We start from the raw sequence: 20,609 nt of genomic DNA, 5'->3' as shown, positions 1-20,609 counted from the left end.
CCTACCACAGCATGGCTTGCCAAGCGGTGCCATGTCCACACCCGGGATCTGAACCGGCGAACCCCAGGCCGCCGAAGCAGGATGTGCGCACTTAACCGCTGCGCCTCTGGGCTGGCCCCTCTGAAATTTTTATATATGATTTGGACATAAAATAGCTTGCACTATTCCCCAAACAACATTTCTGCATCCTCTTCTAGAACACGATGAAAAGGGAAAGTGTGCCTTTAGTGTCATGATGTTCTTTAAATAGTCTAGTTCTTTTAAAAGTACATACTTTTATGAAATGTTATAGAAGATTTGAAAATGCTGAAAAGAAAATAAAAATCACTTATAATTTTACCAACTCAGAGAAAAATGCTGTTAAAATGTTAAGGTATTTACTTCCAGCTTAATTTTCTATGCATATTTGTCTAGATATGCAGTTATTCTTTTATAAGAATGTCTATGAAACTTTTTGAAACCTGCTTTTTTTTTTTAAACATGTGGGAACATTTTCCACATCCCAAAATATTCTTTGAAAATATGATTTTAAAAGGCTGCATAGTTTGGCATACGTTATAGTTTGGCTCTGGAAATACTTAAAGACATGCCAAATAAAAAAGTCCATTTTGGGGGTGAGGTCTTCCTTCCTAATTTAAAAAATAATTGGTTTAAAAAAGTAATTGAGACCATATCAATTTTGTGCTTTATTCAAGATAGACATTCATTCTTCACTACATTTCTGTAACAAAATGTTTTCTATATAATCTTTAGTATAGCAAAAACTAATTATAATATTTAACTTTTAGTTATCCATTCATAGCTGATTAAACAAGTGAAGTTCTCAAAAATCAACTTATCCTATAAAAAATCAAACTAATTTTGAAATAGTTGTAGTTCTGAAGTCAGGTTAAAATTTTTTGCAGCTGAATTTTGGGTTCATCAACTGTGATCAGTTGGTGCCATTGGCTGTGCTGTAATTTCAGAGTGAACTCAACTTTCCTTGAGCCTTCAGGCTGTACAGGGCAGGAAAGGCCATGCGGTCAGGGAAATGCAGCCAGATGGCCCCCATCCTGGGTGCCAAGCCCCCAAGCAGAGACAGATGCCACACCTGACAACCTAGGGTTACCAGCAAATCTTAGTGGCGTTGCTCACCCTTTCCTGGAGAGAAAAGAAGCCCTTCCCCTCTACTGGCATGTTTTGAAACTGCTTTGCAGGCTCTGTTCAGCCTGGTGTAGCAGGTGTCCGGGCAGTAAATTTCTAATGGGCAGCGGAGGAGGAGGTGGTGGCAAAGCTGGGGCTGAGTTGGCAGCTCCTGTGGCTGTCTCATGAAATCCACATTCTGGCATGCTCACGGTCTTTCAAAGGAATCTGGGTAAGTCACTTAACCTTGTGTCATTTTTGTTTACTTGGCTTTTAGGAGGGAGTAGTAATTAAACCAAATGGAACTGTCAGTCAGTGGATCTTAGTGGCGCTTTTCACTTTGAAAGTTGAAACCTGGAGTCACAGAACCATCTGTAAATATCACCCTAAAATTGACTAATGTGGTTTGTCCTTGACACGAGGGAACTGATTTGGGGAGAAGAATGTGCTTAAGAGTTATGTGTCCCTGAATTTATATATCTGTGTACCTACTTAGGAGCAGTATGATTTCATGTATCTTAATCTCTCTGAACCTCATCTGTAACAACTAATCGTAATAACAATTGCTTTCAAGATAAGTGAGATTTTGTATTTTCTAAGTGCATGGTTTTATCAGTGCATGTGCATCACTAGATATTAGTTCCCATGACGACAGGTTTGTGCCGAGTCATCTGACCACTGTGTGGGTTTGTGATTGATCATTGATCATCCTGCAGCCCCACAACAGAGTTATTTCCCCTTCTAAATACAGCCTTGTGCACTGAGCAAAACTTGAAAATGCAAAGCTTTATTTAAAAAAAAGCCCCCCAAAACACTGACTTAACAAGTTAAAAGTTTCTTGTGAGGGCCGGCCCCAGGGCCAAGTGGTTGGGTTCACACGCTCCGCTTCGGTGGCCCCCGGTTTTGCCGGTTCGGATCCTGGGCATGGACATGGCACCGCTCATCAGGCCACGCTGAGGCGGTGTCCCACATAGCACAACTAGAAGGACCTGCAACTAGAATATACAATTAGGTACTAGGGAGCTTTGGGGAGAAGAAGAAGAAGAGAAAAAAAAGATTGGCAACAGATGTTAGCCCAGGTGGCAATCTTTTAAAAACAAAAAAAAGTTCTTGCGGCTTTTTTCCTTCTCTTTCTGTCTCAGAACAGTCCAGATGGTCCACACTGGTCCAGGACTAGTATGGTACCTCAGTAGACACATTTCTTCCAGCTTGTTTCTCTGCCATTCTGAGGTTGTTATGCCCATCTTCATGGTCAAAGATGACTCACCATGATCTCTTTTTAGCCAAGAGAAGGGGGTTGATCTAGAAGTTGTACATATGCACTCACATCCTCTTAGCCAGAACAGAGTCACATGACCATTGCTAGCTATAAGGGAGGCTGGAAAATATCATCTTTAGCAAGCCAGACACCCCACAAAAGCTTTGTTACTATAGAACAGGAGTCAGGAAACGATGATCTGGGCATCAAATCTGCCAGTTACCTGTCATTGTGAATAAAGTTGTATCGGAATACAGCCACGCGCATTCATTTATGAATTGTCTAACTGCTTTCACATTACAGTGGAAGAGTTGAGTAGTTGCAACAGACCATATTGCCTTCAGTGCCTAACGTATTTGCTATCTGGCGCTTTACAGAAGTTTGCTGACCTCTACTATAGAAAAAAGGGAAGTGAATATTAGGGGAGCAACTGGTAGTCTCTGCCACAGTAAGGGACCTGGTAAGCAGGCTGAGTCACTGCCCTGGAAATTCAGAGTTAGGAGTTTGTTCTTATGAGGACTCGTGACCCATGGGGGAGTGAGTTGGTATGCAAGTGATTGTTGAAGAAGCATTGTTTCAGGAAGGATTTAAGCAGCCAGGCATGAAGTAGCCTGGTGGAGGTGAAGAGGGTAGGGGGAGTACAGAAGGTTGCTTACTGAGGTGAGCGTCCATCTTGGAGTATCATTACTCAAGTACTTTTCCCTCTTCTCTGCAGCCCACTGCTCTCTCTTGGCATTTGATACTTGTTACAGTCCCGCCACCACTGCTGTAGGTCAGATGCTCCTTGCCCATTGTCTTCTCACTGGTCTCCCTGCCTGGAGCCTCAGCCTCTTCCAAATGCTCCAAAGTAACCTGCAATAAGTGTGACTCTCATGTTCCCCCCTTTAGAGAACTTCCAGTGGGTCCCATTACCTGCTCACTAAAGGCCCAGCTCCTTGGTTTGTCACTCCAGTTCTAACCACTCTTTGGCCCTAATCTTAATATCCTATCCTGTTTTCCTTCACAGTCTTGCATGCGCTCCGGGCTCCAGCCTCACAGAAACACCTCACACCCCCTCTGCACTTTGCCATCTTCATGTATTTGCTCTGGTTGTCTCCTTAGCCTCACTCTGTCAAAAGCTTTGGGGACCTAGGACTGTGGCTGGCACATGGGGGAGACACTCACAGCTTTGGCAGGTGGGGGTGCTGACTTCCTTTTGGTGCCGCCTATATTTGTATTTCCCTTTCCAGCTGGGCCCATCTCCCAACCTAAGGGTAAGCTCTCCCTCCTTGAATGCTTCTAGTGCTTCGTTTCTATCTCTTGTGGCACGCACTACTTTCTGTGTGGTATTACGGTTCTTCTGTGTGTATTTCTAGTCTTGCAGAGACTGAGGTCTCTGAGGCCGGGTCCAGAACTGACTGAGCTGTGCAGTCTCCCTTTCATCTGGGAGGTGTTGGTCAGTGGATGGTGATGCTGTCTGCAAACAATGCCATACACAAATTGATGCCTCTCACTCAAAATGTAACTTACTAGCTGGAGGAATTTAGGTGCAAAGGAAAATAGAGCTCTAATAATTGTGTTGAAAATGAGTGCCCCCTAAGATCTTAAAAACCTAGAGCGTTTTTTAGCTAGTTTTTAGTGAAAGAACACTACATTTTAAAAGTGTTCTCTTAAGAACTGAAGCAGTATTTGAATGAATTCATATTTTGAAGTTTTAAACAGTTCCTGGAAAAGCCGAGGCCAAGCCAGAAATCAGACAGTGCTTTTGTGAGGCATAAGGAGGAGCATGTGGGCAGAAGCCCGGGAGTGCAGGGGACGGGTCACTTGCGGAAAATCCGTGTGCTCTACTCTTGGTGCAGGATTGGAGCATTTTCTAAATGGTGCTGCCAGAGACATACCTTACTGCCTAGAAGATCTGTCTAAAATCACGTTATCCTCACAAAAGGTAGTATTTTCACAGCTTCATCTTCCCACAGTTGGTAATCAAATGTAAGAAGAGCGTTTATTTTTGTAAAAGTGATTTACCCTTTGGAGTGCCGGCTCCTTTTGCTTCCTCTGTCTTTTTAACTAAGCATAGAATGAGGAGACCAATCTAAATAATGAAATACTTGCTTATGCTGGCGAAGAACACATGTCATTCACTCATCTCCTGTTAATTAAAACCTGTTGAGGTTGGCGACAGTGTTGGGAAGCACATGGATAAGGATGAACTTTTAAATGTATATTCAGACCTCCTGAAAGGATTAAAAGAGAGATGCTACCTAGACCAAGTGGTAAGGCTTCACCCGTGGGTTCCATAGCTAATGCTCGAAACATAAATGCAAACGGTGCTTATAGCCCCCACCGTCGCAGGGACGTCTGACAGGTAAGGACGGAAGGGGAAGAGTTTTCTTGTGTCTGTGCATTTTGCAGTCATTACAGAATAAGACAATTTATCTTGGAATTTTTACTCAAGCTTAAGTTAAGATAAAAACTGTTACCATTATATGAAAGTTCCTGCTTTACTTCCGTCTCCTACCTCTACTTGTACTTAGGTTTCTGTGTGCGTGGTCTGGCACAATACTCAGCAGACACGTGTTTAGTATGTATTTGTTGAATGAATAAATAAACGGATTCTGGCACTTAATTATAAGAGCTTTCTGGAAGATTAAGTGTGTTCTTAAGCAAAATAATATTTTTTAAGGGGTGAAATGTAAAGACAAAGGAAGCTTACCTCTCCAGTCCCCCTGCTCCCTTCGCCCTGCTAAACCCCTCCGACACATCCTTCCCTGGCAACTCGCCTGGTTTCAGTTTTAAAAGTTTGGGAGGAGTGAAGGTGTGGGGGCCTCATCTTACTGAAAGGAAAACCCCAGTGTTGTGTAAGTGTTTCGTGGGCCGTTTCATAATAAACAGTGTTAAACGCAGCCAAAATGAGTTTGTTTTGAATTAATCCTGTGTGTTACAGTGCTGAATTGAGGTACAGATCTAGGCTTTGTGTGGAACATAATAGAATTTTCGAAATGGAGTAAAGAGTTTCAACCTGAAGGCTGTTTCAACTTGGCCTGCTGTCTGATTCCTTTGAAGTTTGGGGGTTTTATACAAATGTAGATCTTCAACAAACAGCAGATTAAGGGCATTTATGGGCAAACCAAATGTAATTTATATCCTTTAATTTTGAGCTCATAATATTTCTGCTCTAGGTATGTAAGAGATAACACAGAAGAAGAATCTCAGAGTGAGATAATTTGCAAAGTGATTAGTAGGTTTCCTTTCAAGAAACACTGTAGTATAGCGGTTAGAGGATTGAACTTGGCATCGTAAAGATTTGCAATTGAGCATTGCACTGGCCTTCCCTATGCTTTGCTAGTCTTTGTCCTTGGAAAAATGAGTCAACCCACCAAGTCTGTGTTTCTTCGTCTGGAAAATGGGAATAACAGTACTTTCCTGAAGGGCTCATTAATGAGATAATTCATGTAAAACTCGCAGAACAGCGCTACATACAGTGTTTGTACCAATTATAATAAAGCCTGTGTTGCTGGAACAAAGAAACTCCAAAATACAGTGAATTCAAGGAGATAGTCAGAGCAAGGTCATGGGCACTTCTGTGTCCAAGCTCAAGTAGGGGGGAAAGAGTATGGAGGCATCATGTCCAGTGTCTTTAGGCCCAGACACAGAAAAGGTACACATCCCTGCCACTCACTTTCTGCTGGGGAGAGTTCAGTCACTTGGCCACATCTGGCTGCCAGAGAAGCTGAGAAGTGTGATTTCTAGCTGGATGGCCATGTACCCATTTACAGCTCAGTTACTGTGGAAGAATGGGAGAATAGATTTAGGTGAGCAACTAATGATCCGCACTACAGTGCTTAATAAATGCAACCATTATTTAGTTATTAAAAAATAATATTTCAAGTAAATGTTTAAATATCCTTGTTCTAGGGCAAGAGGAACTAAAGAGCTGCTGCAGCACAGAATTTGTGTCTCATAAGATGTTAGTTTTTTGGAGGCAGGGGGTCCTTTAAGTATTGAACCGCAGATCCAGGTAAGCCTTGAGGGAGAATAGAAAGGGTGCGTAAAGAGTAGTCAAGGGGTGGGAGTGCAGTAAAAGGAGTGAACGCTGATTAGCTATGCTCTTCCTTCCCCTCAGCCAGCCACTAACAAGAAAGGCCTGCTCTGTAATTAAACTTAACCCCTTATCTGACCTGGCAAGGACAAAGTACAGTGGCTTCTAAAGAAACTTTTTTTAGTAGCAAGGTTGTTATTTCAAAGCACAGAAGAGAAGGTGAGAAGAAAGGAATTTTATAGGGAAAACATTCCTCTTGATTTTTTTCTTTGAAGGCTATACTTTGCGCTCTGTAAAGGAGAAAATTATATAAATATTCACTGAGATTTTTCTCTGACTTGTCACTGTTGCCAAAGAAGAAACGAAAGCGAAATACAGCAGTTTCTGCATTTAGAAGAAAGGACTTCAGGTAAAAATTAACTATGAAGGAAGCAACTTTTCTCAACAGAAGAAATGCGCAAATTCTTAAGGACGACCAAGTTGGGGATAAAGATCTGGTATTACAGCAAATATTTTTAAATGCTTACAAAAATTATCTCCTCGAGTTATTTGATTCTTGTGTATCTAGCAATTGCTAAGAAACAATTAGAAGGAATGAAATAATGTCCTGAGATGCTCTATAGTATTTCAAAAAATCTCCTATAATTTTAGGCTTGGCAAGTAATACACACGGGTCTCTTCCATATGCAGGTAATGCTCAGATGTTTGATAATGGGGTGATCTTAAAGAGGAGGCATCTATTTTTGTTTTTAAAAGTAACGCATTGCCTAACTGCTGAAAATAGCTACTGTTATTTTAAACAGATGGTCCAAAGTTGACAGGAAAGGAAATAGAAGTGAGTGTTTCTCAGTTTTTACTTTTCCCCTACCAAAACATCAAAAATAACTAACAGTAAATATTCTGAACTAAATTTTATCGAAATGTTTACCTCTAAGGAGTAAATTGTCTGAGAGGTGGAAGATGTAGATTGAGCCGTTTGACTTGGCAGAGTTGAAAGCCAAAATAAAGTGCTTAAATTTGTACTTTCTGATTGCGTTTATCAAAATGACCGCTGCATCATTGAAATATAGCTTTTGATTTTTAAAAGAATATTAAGTTGTGGTAAAATATGTGGAGCCTACAAAAACATTTCAAAAATGCTGAAATCTTAAGGGACTGGAAAGTGGTGGTGACGTGTTAATGTGAGTAGGCCCTCACCAGAGGACCAGGAGGAGTACTGATTGATGAAGTTCATATTCTTAGGATTTCCAAATTCTTCAGGGGTCTTGAGCTAGTAGTTAATTACTACTCTTTTTTAGTTTTTGACACTGAGCGTGATAATGCAAGAATGGATTACTGTTGATGACGGAGTCTGAAAAAGAAAACATTTCTTTAAAATGCAGATGCTGCTATTGGATGTCAGTTAACAGATTATAATAGTAGTTCTGTCCAACGGAGAAAGTAAGGAAGATGAATATCCAGAGTTTTCTACTTGTGAAATACTAGGTTGTTGAACCTCTCTTAGATTTTAGGGTTTTTTGAGGACGATAAGCCTGAGCTAACTACTGCCAATCCTCCACTACTTTATATGTGGGACGCCTACCACAGCATGGCTTGATGAGCGGTGCCATGTCCCCCCCTGGGATCCGACCCGGCGAACGCCGGGCTGCCGAGAAGTGGAACGTGCGGACTTAACTGCTGCGCCCCCTGGCTGGCCCCAGATTTTAGGTTTTTGTTAGTTCCCATTAGTGATAATTTGAACCTGGTTCATATCTGTAACCTATATGTCCTTGAGAGTGTCTACAAACCACCTACAATTCTTTGATTTTGATGTTTGCATTTTCTTTTCTTTCATTGTTTCAGTGGCACCCCACGATTGATAGCTCTTGGGCATTCGTGGACTACAGGTTGTAAACTTACCTGTCTGGAATCTTTTGCTTTTGCTTCTGTCTGAATTTGTCTAACTGAAAAAAAGTGGACTGGCTCATATGAAATGACAAAATCATAATCCATGGGTTGGCAAACTACAGCCTGTAGGCCTGATTGGGTCTAGAAGTTTCTTTACATTTTTAAAAGATTGTTTTTTTTAAAAAAAAAGGATATGAGACAGAGACCATATGTAGCCTGCAAGGCCTTAAATGTTTACTCTCTGGCTGTTTCCAAAAACGTTTGCTGCCCCCTGTCATAGACAGCTAGTAGAATGTGAAGTTAAGGGCATGGGCTCTGGGGCCGGGCTGCGTTGGTTCTGGTCCTGGCCTTACCACTTCCAGTGTGACCTTGGGCAAGTTAATCTCTGTGTGACTTTTCTCATCTATAAACCGGAATAATTATAGTGCCTACCTCAGCTTCCGTGGTGAGGCCTGCGTTAATGTATAAAGTGCTTACAACAATGCCTGGTACTTAGTGAGTACTCAGTAAATGTTAATGATTATTATTATTGTGGTAGAAAAAGTCGTTAGAGATCCTCTAAACTAGTCCTTGCTTTCAACTGGTGAATGTCCAAATTATCAAAGCCCCTTATCTATTTTCTGCATCCAGAATGAAGGCCTGTTTTCTTTTTAATAGTGCCTGCTTTACTGAAAAAAGAAGAGTAAAGATGACCCATACTCGAGTGTAAAAAAAATGCTTGAAACATAAAAGGAAATAATAAGGACACCTGCTTTTTAAGTTAAGAAAAGGACATTAGGGAGCCGGCCCCATGGTGAGTGGTTAAGTTTGAGTGCTCCGCTTTGGTGGTCCAGGGTTTCACCGGTTTGGATCCTGGGTGCAGGACATGGCACCGCTCGTCAGGCCATGCTGAGGTGGTGTCCGACATGCCACAACTAGAAGGACCCACAACTAAAATATACAACGAGGTACTGGGGGAATCTGGGGAGGAAAAAAAAAAAGATTGGCAACAGTTGTTAGCTCAGGTGCCAGTCTTTAAAAAAAAAAAAGGACATTAAATGTGACACTTAACACAAATACAAATTCTTTGATGTACTTATTACACACGTAAGAAGAAATAAAGTGGAAATTAGTGATAGAGAAGAGGGGATAATGGTTAGAGAAAGAAGAAGAAACAAGAATAAGAAAGGTAGGCAGCAGAAGAGGAGAAAGATTTAGATCCAAAAGGAGGCTAGAGGTTTGCCCTGGATGTCCGGTGTTAACGTCCCTCCTTCCCTTGAGAGCCCACCTCGGTTATTCTGTCTGTCCAATTTAATGGCTCCCATTTGAAGGAAAGGGTATCTCCTTTTGTTTGATTATTTTCCATTGCAGAAATCAGTTTTCAGCATCAAGTAATGTTTACTGAACACGCATTATGTAAGGTGTGTTCTCTCAGACAACCTGCCACACATATATACAAAATCATCATATTTTGTATATTTATTTTTTAGGCCAAGTGATTTTATTATCTTTAGCCACTTGCCTTCAGCATCATCATCATCATAAAATATTTGCTGGATAGCTATATACCGTTCTTCCTCTTCTCTAAGACCTCTTTATTTGCTCCACTTGCCTTTTTTTTTTTTGAGGAAGATTAGCCCTGAGTTCACTGGTGCCAGTCCTCCTCTTTTTGCTGAGGAAGACTGGCCCTAAGCTCACATCCATGCCCATCTTCCTCTACTTTATACGTGGGATGCCTACCATAGCATGGCTTGCCATGTCTGCGCCAGGGATCCGAACCAGCGAACCCCCGTCCGCCGAAGGAGAACGTGCGCGCTTAACCACTGTGCCACCCCCTCCATTTGCCTTTTTAAGTAGGGGAAGAACAAGCTTAGTTATTTACAAAATGTAGAAAATGTTCAAACAAACAAAAAAATTTAACAGTGGAATTCATTCTCTCTTTTTCCTTCTCTTCTGCTCGAGTTGCTTATTCTGTTTATGGCTATTGGACTAGAGAGATGAGTGTTCCAGGATTGGTATTTGATGTCAAGGCACTGAAGTAATGGCCTTGCATGGAGATTGCTCAGTGAAGCAGCACATTGATTACCTCATCTGATTAGCCGATGGAGACCTCTGAGAGGACAAGATGGCAGAGCTTTCAAGCCTGCAGCCCAGGATCTGATCCTAAGAGCTTGATAATTGTCACTGCCTAGGGGACTGTGTTAAGAATAGCGCTCGCTTAGTGTACTCAAATACCTTGTAAGAGGGTGTTATAACAAGTCCCCACACCTTTTGGATTGTTTAGGCAAAGTTCGGACTTCCAGATCAACTTGAGTTTTCCTTCATAGCTAATACAGAATTTGAAAATCAATCCTGCTTGTTTACTTGCATTGGTCTTTTTCTACTATAAGTTCACTGAAAGTAGGTGAAGTTTTGCTTCTGGAACTACTGTTCATCCAGCGGCCAGAACAGTGGCACATGTAGGTGCTCAAGAAATATTTTTGGATGTGAATGAATGAATACATTAAATATATAGTTACTCATTATTTCCACTGATTTCAGTGGAAATCACTGATTGGCACCAGTGAACTCAGGGCTAATCTTCCTCAAAAAAAAAAAAAAAGGCAAGTAGAACAAATAAAGAAATGCACCAGATGCATATAGGTTGCCAGTTGAAGTGAGTTTAGATGTTTTTGTGCTAAGAAGAATAGTTTAAGTTTTGAATGAATTCTGTTGAACGAATATACAATTGAGTACATAAAAGGGAAATTGAACGTGAAATTTATGTTTTCGGGGATTAATATTATTGTAACTTAAATGGTGAAAGATAAGATTGTTAGCTGCATGTGACTCAGGTAGTTAAGGCCTTTAGTTGCAACTCTCAAGCCCCCAAAATGCTTCAGAGGGCTTTGAAAATAATAGCATACCCTTCATTCTAAGAGAATAACATAATAAATACTAATTTTTAAAAACTGTATTCTTTCAAAAAAGTGACTTATAAAACATTATTAACCACTATGCTATGCTATGCTATCTCTTTTAAAGTGTGCCTCCCATATACTCTTTCTTAGGATTTGGATGTAACAAAATGAAGAATAAACCAAGAAAGAGGAAGGCATGTCTTGCTGGGTTGGTGGACCCACCCCAGGAAAGCAATGTAGCAAATTGCAGGATGACAGCCAGAACCAGGCCTATCAGCACCCATTCCTGGTGAAGGAGAAGGATGTGGCGGGAGGATTCCAGCAGAGTGGACCTAGGAAAGGCCAGAGGATTGATAAAATAGGAATTATAGTGGGAGGCTTGGAAAAAGTTGAAGATCTGATAAAGGGTAGTTGTGAAGTGAAAAACAGAATCCATTAGACCTTGACCCTAGGGGCATTCTCCATTGGGTGACATGGGGATAGTGGTACTGACAACTGGACAAGTAGAGAGGCCAGTGCATTCCTAGCCCCTACTTGGGAGTGTGGGGAACAACACACCCATGGTCATGCATAGTGTAAATGCCCTTTATTATTTTAAACTCTTAGACTCAATCTTTAGAGTAAAAAAGCAAAGAAAATTGAGGTGGTTATAGGACAGAATGTAAATGTTATCCGCTTTGACAGTGTGAAAGTATATATGTACAGCAGATAAAAATTAGGCAGTGGAAGGGGGTGAGGGAAGATGGAGGGAGAGGATGGAAACTAATTACTCCAAGAAAGTTATGCTCTATGACTGATGAATTGAAACAGTGGCTTAAGTATGTGGCTTGAAGTCCCTCTGGTTGAGGGACTGCAACTGGTGGTATCACTACATTGGGAGGAAAGAGCGAAGAAGCAGGCGGAAAGTGAGCTGACTGTCAAGCCTGGACTTCAATAGATAATATCTAAAAGTGATGTCATACGTAAGCATAGTATTTGGAAATGTGAGGTGTCTCGTTTAGTGTGCTGTTAAGAAATGCAGACTTTAATGAAGGGACTGTTTAGGTGCTGTGGGCTGAGTTTAGAGGAGGGTCCTTACACTCTTAGGGCTGGACGGACAGAGGAGGAAATAGTAAGTATGCACAAGATCACTGAGCCCTGGAGCAGTGGAGGAAGGAGGAGCGGCCACTCAGGGCCACTGTGGTCAGAAGCTAGGCAGTCACCACTGGAAACGGGGAATTAAAGGCAGGAGAGAGGGAAATAAATACTCACCCCGCCCCAGAGGGAGAGGCAGAGAATGGGAGGGGATGAGGCAAAGGGCAGGGGAGGGGTAAACCAAGAACAACCAGGGGCTACCTACATACAAGCCCAGCCAAAACCAGGACATGCTTCTCTTTAGAGTAGAGCTGGGGGCGAGGATGCCTTGGGTGGGGATTATTGTGTTGCCTATAGGTTCTTCTGTACAGTTTGATGTTTTAACCTCCTGCATGTATGAATTTAATAGGGCCTTTTAACATAAATACTTTTTTTCAGCATCTCTTATTCCACGTAATATGCTAGGAGCTTGGTGGACAGGAGTGACTCAGGGTCTCTGCCCTGAAATTGCTTATAGTGTACCTAGATGAGATGCTAAAGAAACCAGCAAAAACCGTAATAAAATATGATTACAATTGGTGATTAATGCTGTAAGTTTAATTTCATAACACAACAAAAAAGTTAGTGTTGCTTGTATAAACTTGTCTTTAATAATGATACTGCACTAATTTTTAAAATATGTTTGATTTATTTAGGAATGGAGACAGTTCTTTCTTGAGTAGCCTGTTTCGCTCTGTTTAACTATGAATACGCTACATGCTGAAAATCAGATACACAAATGGAACAGCTGCCTCTTCATTGTTTTGTTCCTTTGTTACTCATTTTAATGAATAATTTGAACAGCCTCCAGAACATTAAATTAGATGTATAAGCATGCTTTAAGGATTATGTCATGAAGTTAGTGTATTTAAAACTTAGTAGTGATATCATTGTCTAAATATAGTAAATTTTAAGAAAGTCAATTATTTGAGCTGCTTTTACCCTCTATAAATAATTTGGCAGTGAAACACACAAGACTTAAAAGTTAACCCAAGGATCCATATCCAAATATAGAGAGCTAGGGGAAATTCCCCCCACCTTCCGTCTTCCTGACATATGAACCTTGATGATTGGAATAAATCCTTTGAGGTCCCAGGTTAAAATCTGCCTTTTCTTGCTTTTCTAGTAGAGATCTGAACGACAACAGAGAAATTGGGAAAAGCATTACAAGCATAGGAGTTTCATTCTGTCTTCCTTGATACTTCCTGTTGCTAAGGGTTTTGTCCAAAGGGAAAAGATAAATGAAGAGGAAGATGGGTGTCAGCTGTCTCCTCATCCCTCCCACCCTTCATAGCATTCACAACCATCTAAGGACAGAAAAATTGGTCTTATGTTCTATATCCTGAGCATTTGCTTGTTAAAATAAACCTTTAACACTTCGTCTCCCCTGATTTAGGCTGCTCTGTTTCCTCCATGAAAAAGCTGGTGAGTAAGATGCATGTAAGATGTAGTCATAAATCTCTGGGAGCTAACTGCTTTTAGAACCTGCCAGAATTATCGTACTAATGCACTTCTACAAAGGGTGTTAAAAATGGCAATTAAGGGGCCAGCCTGTGGCCGAGTGGTTAAGTTTGTGGGCTCTGCTTCCGCGGCCCAGGGTTTCGCCGTTTGGGATCCTGCATGCGGACATGGCACCACTCGTTAATCCAGGCTGAGGCGGCATCCCACATGCCACAACTAGAAGGACCTGCAACTAGGATATACAACTATGTACTGGGGGGCTTTGGGAAGAAGAAGAAAAAAGAAGATTGGCAACAGATGTTAGCCCAGGTGCCAATCTTAAAAAAAAAAAGGTAATGAAGTCAGCTGTTTATTTTAGTACCTTTATTCATCTCAGCAAGTTTTTTGTATGGATTCTCTCATTTGATTTTTATACAGTTCTGAGGAACAAAATTCCTACCACTACAGGAGGAGTTTTATATATTCAAGTATTTAAATATGGGAGAATATCTAGAATCGCCTCTCTAGAAATGATTTCGTTTACAACAATCTGAGTTATTATGCATTCTGACTGCTCTAGAAGTTCAGAAATGGAACCACTGGATCACTGATGCCCAGAAACTATGTCTAATGCTTGTATTTCCCCTTCAGGGATCATTTTCTGATGTTTTTGTTCAGTGAGTAGAGTTTGTATAACCCTGGCTGGCTGTCTTGCAAATGTGTCACCAGTCACAAGGGGAGAGGGTGTCACGTGATTGGTTGTTTACATAAGTCACTAGCAGTGTCTGTCATCTCCGTACTTAACAGAACTGTACATGTTAGTGCGAAACTGGTATAAAATGGGCAGCTGATTTAGAGGCGAGTCGGCTGTTGCTGATGATGAGATCATAGACAAATCCCACACCCCTTCTAGACAGAAAGATCCCCATGGAGATAAGCGTGCTTTCCGAAAGGAGTCACTCAACCACGCCTGCCATCACTGAACCAGCGTCTCCGTTTCGCTTTACCTGTTCCTTGACTTGATGTACTGTGGAAATGAATCCATAGATTTCCAGAATCTTCTTCATGGAAATGATTTGTGTTAGCTATTCATGTCGAAGACACCTGAAAACCAAAAATAAAGTGGCCAGACCATGTCAGCTTAGAAACTAGCAGTCAGTAAATTGTCTTCTTAAATATCGGGAAAGCCATATACTACCTAGATGCAATTTAGAGATGCAGACTTTTCCTTAAAAGGCAATGAGCAAAAGTCCAAAGGTGCACAAGGAAATAGTGAACCTCCAAAGTTGATAGGAAAGTTTTGTTTGTGGGGGAAAAAACTGTTTAATAGGAATTCATAAATTAACTTTCTATTCTTGAGTGACTGATTTCTAGAAGTCCAAAGTAAGCTCTTTGTGCTTTGTGGTTTTTTTTTTTTTTAAAGATTTTATTTTTTTCGTTTTTCTCCCCAAAGCCCCCTGGTACATAGTTGTATATTCTTCGTTGTGGGTCCTTCTAGTTGTGGCATGTGGGACGCTGCCCCAGCGCGGCCCAGCGAGCAGTGCCATGTCCACGCCCAGGACTCAAACCAACGAAACACTGGGCCACCTGCAGCGGAGCGCGCGAACTTAACCACTCGGCCATGGGGCCAGCCCCTGTGCTTTGTGGTTTTTGTTCTGTTCTGTTTTTGTTTGTTTTTCTTGATTTTTTTGTTGTTGTTGTTGGTGGTGGTTTTTTTTTTTTTTTGAGGAATATTATCCCTGAGCTAACATCTCTTGCCAATCCTCCTCTTTTTGTTTGAGGAAGATTTATCCCTGAGCTAACATCTGTGCCAATCTTCCTCTGTTTTCTACGTGGGACGCCACCACCACATCATGGCTTGATGAGAGGTGTGTAGGTCCATGCCAGGGTCTGAACCCGAGAAACCCCGGCCACTGAAGTGGAAGCGTGCAAACTTAACCACTATGCCACCGGGCCACTGGGCCGTGGTCCCCTGTTTTTCCTGATTTTTGTAGTGCCTGCCTGTTTTTATGTTTTCTCTGCTCTTAAGGACTCCACTAGGGGGCAGACAAAAGAATGGAGAATAAAGGAAACCCATATCAATGCATTGCATTCACTGTAACTTTATGCCCTGTTTCTTGTTCCTTCCGCATATCTTGGGGGAAACTTTTTCCATTTAGTTGTATTTCATATAATAGCACCTAAAGTGGTTTTTAGTATGCTTATTTCTACATTTAAAGTGTAAGCTTATTTAGACAAATTTAATGGTAATTTTTCAATTAATTCATTGTCATAGTATGTCTTTTCGTTTTTCTGGCTTGTTGCCACGATCAAACCACTTCATAATGAAAACTTAATAATTGTTTATGGATGACTGTAATGCTCCTTCTAGGGCTTACCTTACACTGTTCATCGGGGCTCTCATTCATTCATTCATTCGATCAGTCACCACTTGCTGAGTCCCTGCTTTTTGTCAGGTGTTGCGTGTCAGGCATCGTGTGTGTTAAGTTTTGAGAACAGAACCGTGAAGAGAAAGAGCCTAGAAAACTGAGTATAAATGAATGATTAGCTATGGTTCCCTCTAAGCCATTGGTGAAAGGACTGGCTGAGAGGAACCAGAAGGGATCCTTGATGGCCACAGTGCTGGATAGTTTTTATTTCTGATTATTCTTTTTAAACTGCTCATAAAGATTAGAATGCCATATGGGGTTGGTGTGGGGACTTGAGTGATAAATGAGGGAACAAGTTCCTCCTCTTAGTCTGTGCCATGTCTAGGACGCTAGCTAAAGATGTGTTTTTTTATTCTTCCTGTCTTTGCTTCACCAAGAATTGGATCTAGTTACGAAAAAGTCATTTACTTCAGCCAATTTAGGGTTACATAATCTTAATCTTTAAGTGAAAATCTCATTGCTTTGCCTTTTCATCATCAATTATTCAACAAAATACAGCGTAGTGCTTTTTTTATTTCTTTTTTAATGTGTAGTTAAATTTAATTAGGGATATTTTATTTCTCCTCGAGTTCCCCTCTGTTTTTAGAACAAACTATCCTTTGTTCATTGTAGATAATCTATAAGTAGATTGCCTAATCTTTGAATTTTTAAGGTATAAACATATAAATGGCCAAGAATGAGAGATTTCTTCTGAGAATGTCTTCGGGTTACAATGCCTAACATAAGGTGAAGTATCAGAAGATCTTTTTCTGGAGTAAACTTTTCATCTATTAGATTTGCTAAATCATTCTACACAGCGTGAGACTGCAGTTGTTGGTAAACTAAGTGATAGCATTTCTGTCTGATAGGGTCATACATATTTGTTTCCCTCATTATTTGTTTAGAGCTTTGACTGCATACTGTACCAAATTGGACAAGGCTTAACAGGACATTCTTTGAGTTATAATTAAATAGATTAATTGCTAGAACGCATCTCGAATGCATGCTAAGTAAGAAAGACCATGGTAAATAAATGTCTTGTTTTTACAATCATTAAATGTGTTCTGGGTTTTTTTAAAGATTTTTTTTTTTCCTTTTTCTCCCCAAAGCCCCCCGGAACATAGTTGTATATTTTTAGTTGGGTCCTTCTAGTTGTGGCATGTGGGATGCCTCCTTAGCATGGCTTAACGAGCAGTGCCATGTCTGCGCCCAGGATCCGAACTGGCGAAACCCTGGTGAAGCCTTGGGCTGTCGAAGCGGAGCATGCAAACTTAACCACTTTAGGCCGGCCCCTAAATGTATTCTTTTTATTGGGTTTCAGAAAGCATTACAGTGAGGGCTTCATCTTCATTTGCATAGTTGCAGCATGGTAAGCAAGACTTGGAAAAAGTCACAATAAGTGAAATATTAGTGAATTAAAATTTTAAACCTGAGGATTTTAAACCTCAGAAAATTAGAAATGTAGCTCATGAAACCAAAGATACATTCATCTTCATTTAAAAAATTAACTGCTTAAAAATATGTATATGAATAAAAATTAGAGGAAAATATGGAAGAAATATTTTTTCATGGTGGGATTATATATTATTTTTTTTCAGTTTTTCAGTTGAATTTGTCGTCGCTAGTAGTGTATTAAAAATAAATTTGTTGGGGCTGGCCGGTGGCATAGCAGTTAAGTTCTTGCACTCTGCTTCGGCGGCCTGGGGTTTGTCAGTTTGGATCCTGGGTGCAGACCTGTGGGCTGCTTGTCAGGCCATGCTGTGGCAAGTGTCTCACATATAAAGTAGAGGAAGATGGGCACGGATGTTAGCTCAGGGCCAATCTTCCTCAAAATAAATAAATAAATACATAAATAAATTTGTTAAGAAAATGCCCATATGCCTTAGGTGATTTTATTCTGGAGAACACTTTAATTATATTGGATAACCTCCAGAAAGGTAGATTCCACCACAGTACTTTGAATTAAAAGGCACAGACATTTGGGGGCTGGCCCCGTGGCCGAGTGGTTAAGTTCGCGCGCTCCGCTGCAGGCGACCCAGTGTTTCGACAGTTCGAATCCTGGGCGCGGACATGGCACTGCTCGTCAGACCACGCTGAGGCAGCGTCCCACATGCCACAACTAGAGGAACCCACAACGAAGAATACACAACTATGTACCAGGGGGCTTTGGGGAGAAAAAGGAAAAAATAAAATCTTTAAAAAAAAAAAAAAAAAAAGGCACAGACATTTGAAGTTTATGGCATACAAGTATAGGGCTAAATCTGTTGCTGCAGGTTTTTTTCTCATTTTTTTTAATAGCTGTTAAGTTTTTAAAATTTCTTAGAATTAAAGGCAGAGGATAAAATTTAAAGCAATCCTATCCAAAAATTAATATCAAAAAATAAATAACTTATAGAGACCAAATATATAAATAACTTATAGAGACCAAATAGACATTTTATTTCCCCTAATAAAATAACCCCTTTGAATTCCTTAATAGTCTTACTACAGCCACCCCAGGCAGTCCCAACTGATATAAGCATTATGGTTTTGAGTTGGAAAATTTTCCCTGTGCTTGACTTAGACTTGTCTCAGTTTTCAAGAACAGAAAAAGAGTTAGAATTGTTGTCTTCAAAATTCAGACACTCATGGACCAGTTGGGATGTAGAGACTTTTGCATATATGTGTGTGTTCCGCTTGGCTTCCTGTCTCCATTTATCTATTGCAGCAGCATCTATAGATTTAGGAATGAGGAAGGGGGAAGGGACTGCTGAATTGGAGAGTGGATGTGTGGAGTGGAAAAATCCAGGCAGGATGTCGCTTTCAGAATTTCAAGAAGGTCAGGTCCCACCACAAAGAGTTCGGGGCTTTGTGGTATTCTGAAGCCCTAAATGGCAGAAGAGGTACCATCCTTTCCTTTCCTGCTTGTCTTCCCTGTTCCAAACACACTCCTCCTTCACTCTAGTTAAATACCACCAATTGTATATTTAAAGTAAAATACTGAAATGTGAATTGCTGTGGTGAAGTGTGGGATGTCCTGATGACGTCTGAAAACCCTAAGCCAATCCCTGTACTCCACACTCAAGGTTTATATTTAGAAGACAGTGTGTGGATCCTGTATTTTTAAAATGCTGTAAACATGTTTGTCTGGTTATTTTTAGCTTTTGCAGACTTTAGTGAACTTCCAAGTTGGCAAGTCAGATGCAGTCAGTTGTCATCTTACCTCAGATGCCAGCACTTTGTGAATAACCCTGATTGTCTCACAGGGTTACTAACACGTTTAAGGTAGCTAAGTGTATGAGTTATCTTGTGTCAACTGCTTGTGGTATATCAATATATGTATTATTATGCATACTGTGCATATTTTTTTTTAGCTTTTATGAACTATATAACTTGGGTAACAGTTTTGCTTGGAGTTCAAGATGAGTTGGGTCCTGCTAAATGCCACTGTTACTCCTCTGGCAGAAATAGCTAGTCATTTTCTCTTTCCCCCAACCCTCTCTCCTAGTCCTCAAGCATTAAATCATGCATACACAAATCCTTACAGTCGCTGTTATTTTCAGTCCATTGTATCTACTTCCTGTTGGTCAAAGGTTATGAGCCTTGGGTGGTGTAGAGGGAGATGGAAAGTTGACAGGAAAAAGAAAGCTGGGCTCATTTTAGGGCTGACACACCATAGAATGGGCAAGATAGCATGGATTTGTTGAAAACAAAAAGAGGTAAATGATCAACAGCTTTTCTTATATGATGAGATCAGTATCTGCATGTTACCTGGATGAAAAAGTGTCCTCTCCCCCCGCAAAGCATGTTTTATGAAAAGGGGCACCCCCCCTCTGTCATGGGGTGGGGAGGTCGTCATCATCAGCACTTGGGCTGGGTCCTCCACATTCGCATCAAAGATCTTGATTTCATTATCTGTGGAGTAATTTTTGTATCGTGTTCCACTTTGTACTTAATTCTCCTCTTTGGATGAGGTTATTCGTCCCTGCACCTTAAACTTAATGTATTTTACAGTCAGTGACTCCAGAATGCATATTTTATCTCTTTGGAAGTATGTCTTTCTACGGAAACCTTTCATTGCCATCTATCTTTTGTTCTGAAAGCGTTAGACTGAGTTTTATGTTTAGAAGAAAATTATACTAACCATTATTTTGGCTTATAATATATAACCAATATTTTGGCATATAAATGTAATTGTGGAAATTTTAAGTTTGTTTTTGTAACACTTCATTGCTTTTGCTCTGGTTCTTAATGTGGAAGTGTTGTTTTTGAACTGTGATCCAAATCTCCATGTATCAGGGTTTTACTTTATTATAAATTGCGAATGTTCAATAAGGAACTTAGAGAAGAAAATGAGAATGCTTTTGTATGTTTTGGTGGAAACTCAAAACACTAGCTCTATTCCAGAACGAATTATTTTGGATTGGATAGCTGAGCAAGAAACAGAAATTTTTTGGTTTTATGGAAGATCAATTTTTTAAAATTCCTGATTGTTGTTGGTGTTC

The 20,609-nt window shown here is 40.5% G+C and overlaps 1 protein-coding gene across 26 annotated transcripts in view; it reads left to right on the top strand.

Annotated features, from left to right (window-relative positions):
• The window catches only part of GAB1 (GRB2 associated binding protein 1), a 118,538-nt gene that overhangs the window by 45,586 nt on the left and 52,343 nt on the right, over nucleotides 1-20,609 (top strand). Inside the window, exon 1 of one of the 26 annotated variants that reach the window (XM_070258135.1) lies at nucleotides 1,197-1,354. The exons of 20 other annotated variants lie outside the window; for them this stretch is intronic. The gene's annotated coding sequence lies outside the window, so the exon portion shown is untranslated. Of the gene's footprint in view, nucleotides 1-1,196; nucleotides 1,355-6,488; nucleotides 6,808-20,609 lie in introns of those variants that run through there. 5 more of the 26 variants (XM_070258082.1, XM_070258138.1, XM_070258092.1 and 2 more) reach the window with 5 other exon arrangements.

Source organism: Equus caballus, chromosome 2 (genome assembly GCF_041296265.1).
Source record: "Equus caballus isolate H_3958 breed thoroughbred chromosome 2, TB-T2T, whole genome shotgun sequence".
NCBI classification, from domain to species: Eukaryota; Metazoa; Chordata; class Mammalia; order Perissodactyla; family Equidae; genus Equus; species Equus caballus.
Note: the sequence above shows the minus strand (reverse complement) of the source record. Positions and strands in the feature narration are given on the sequence as shown.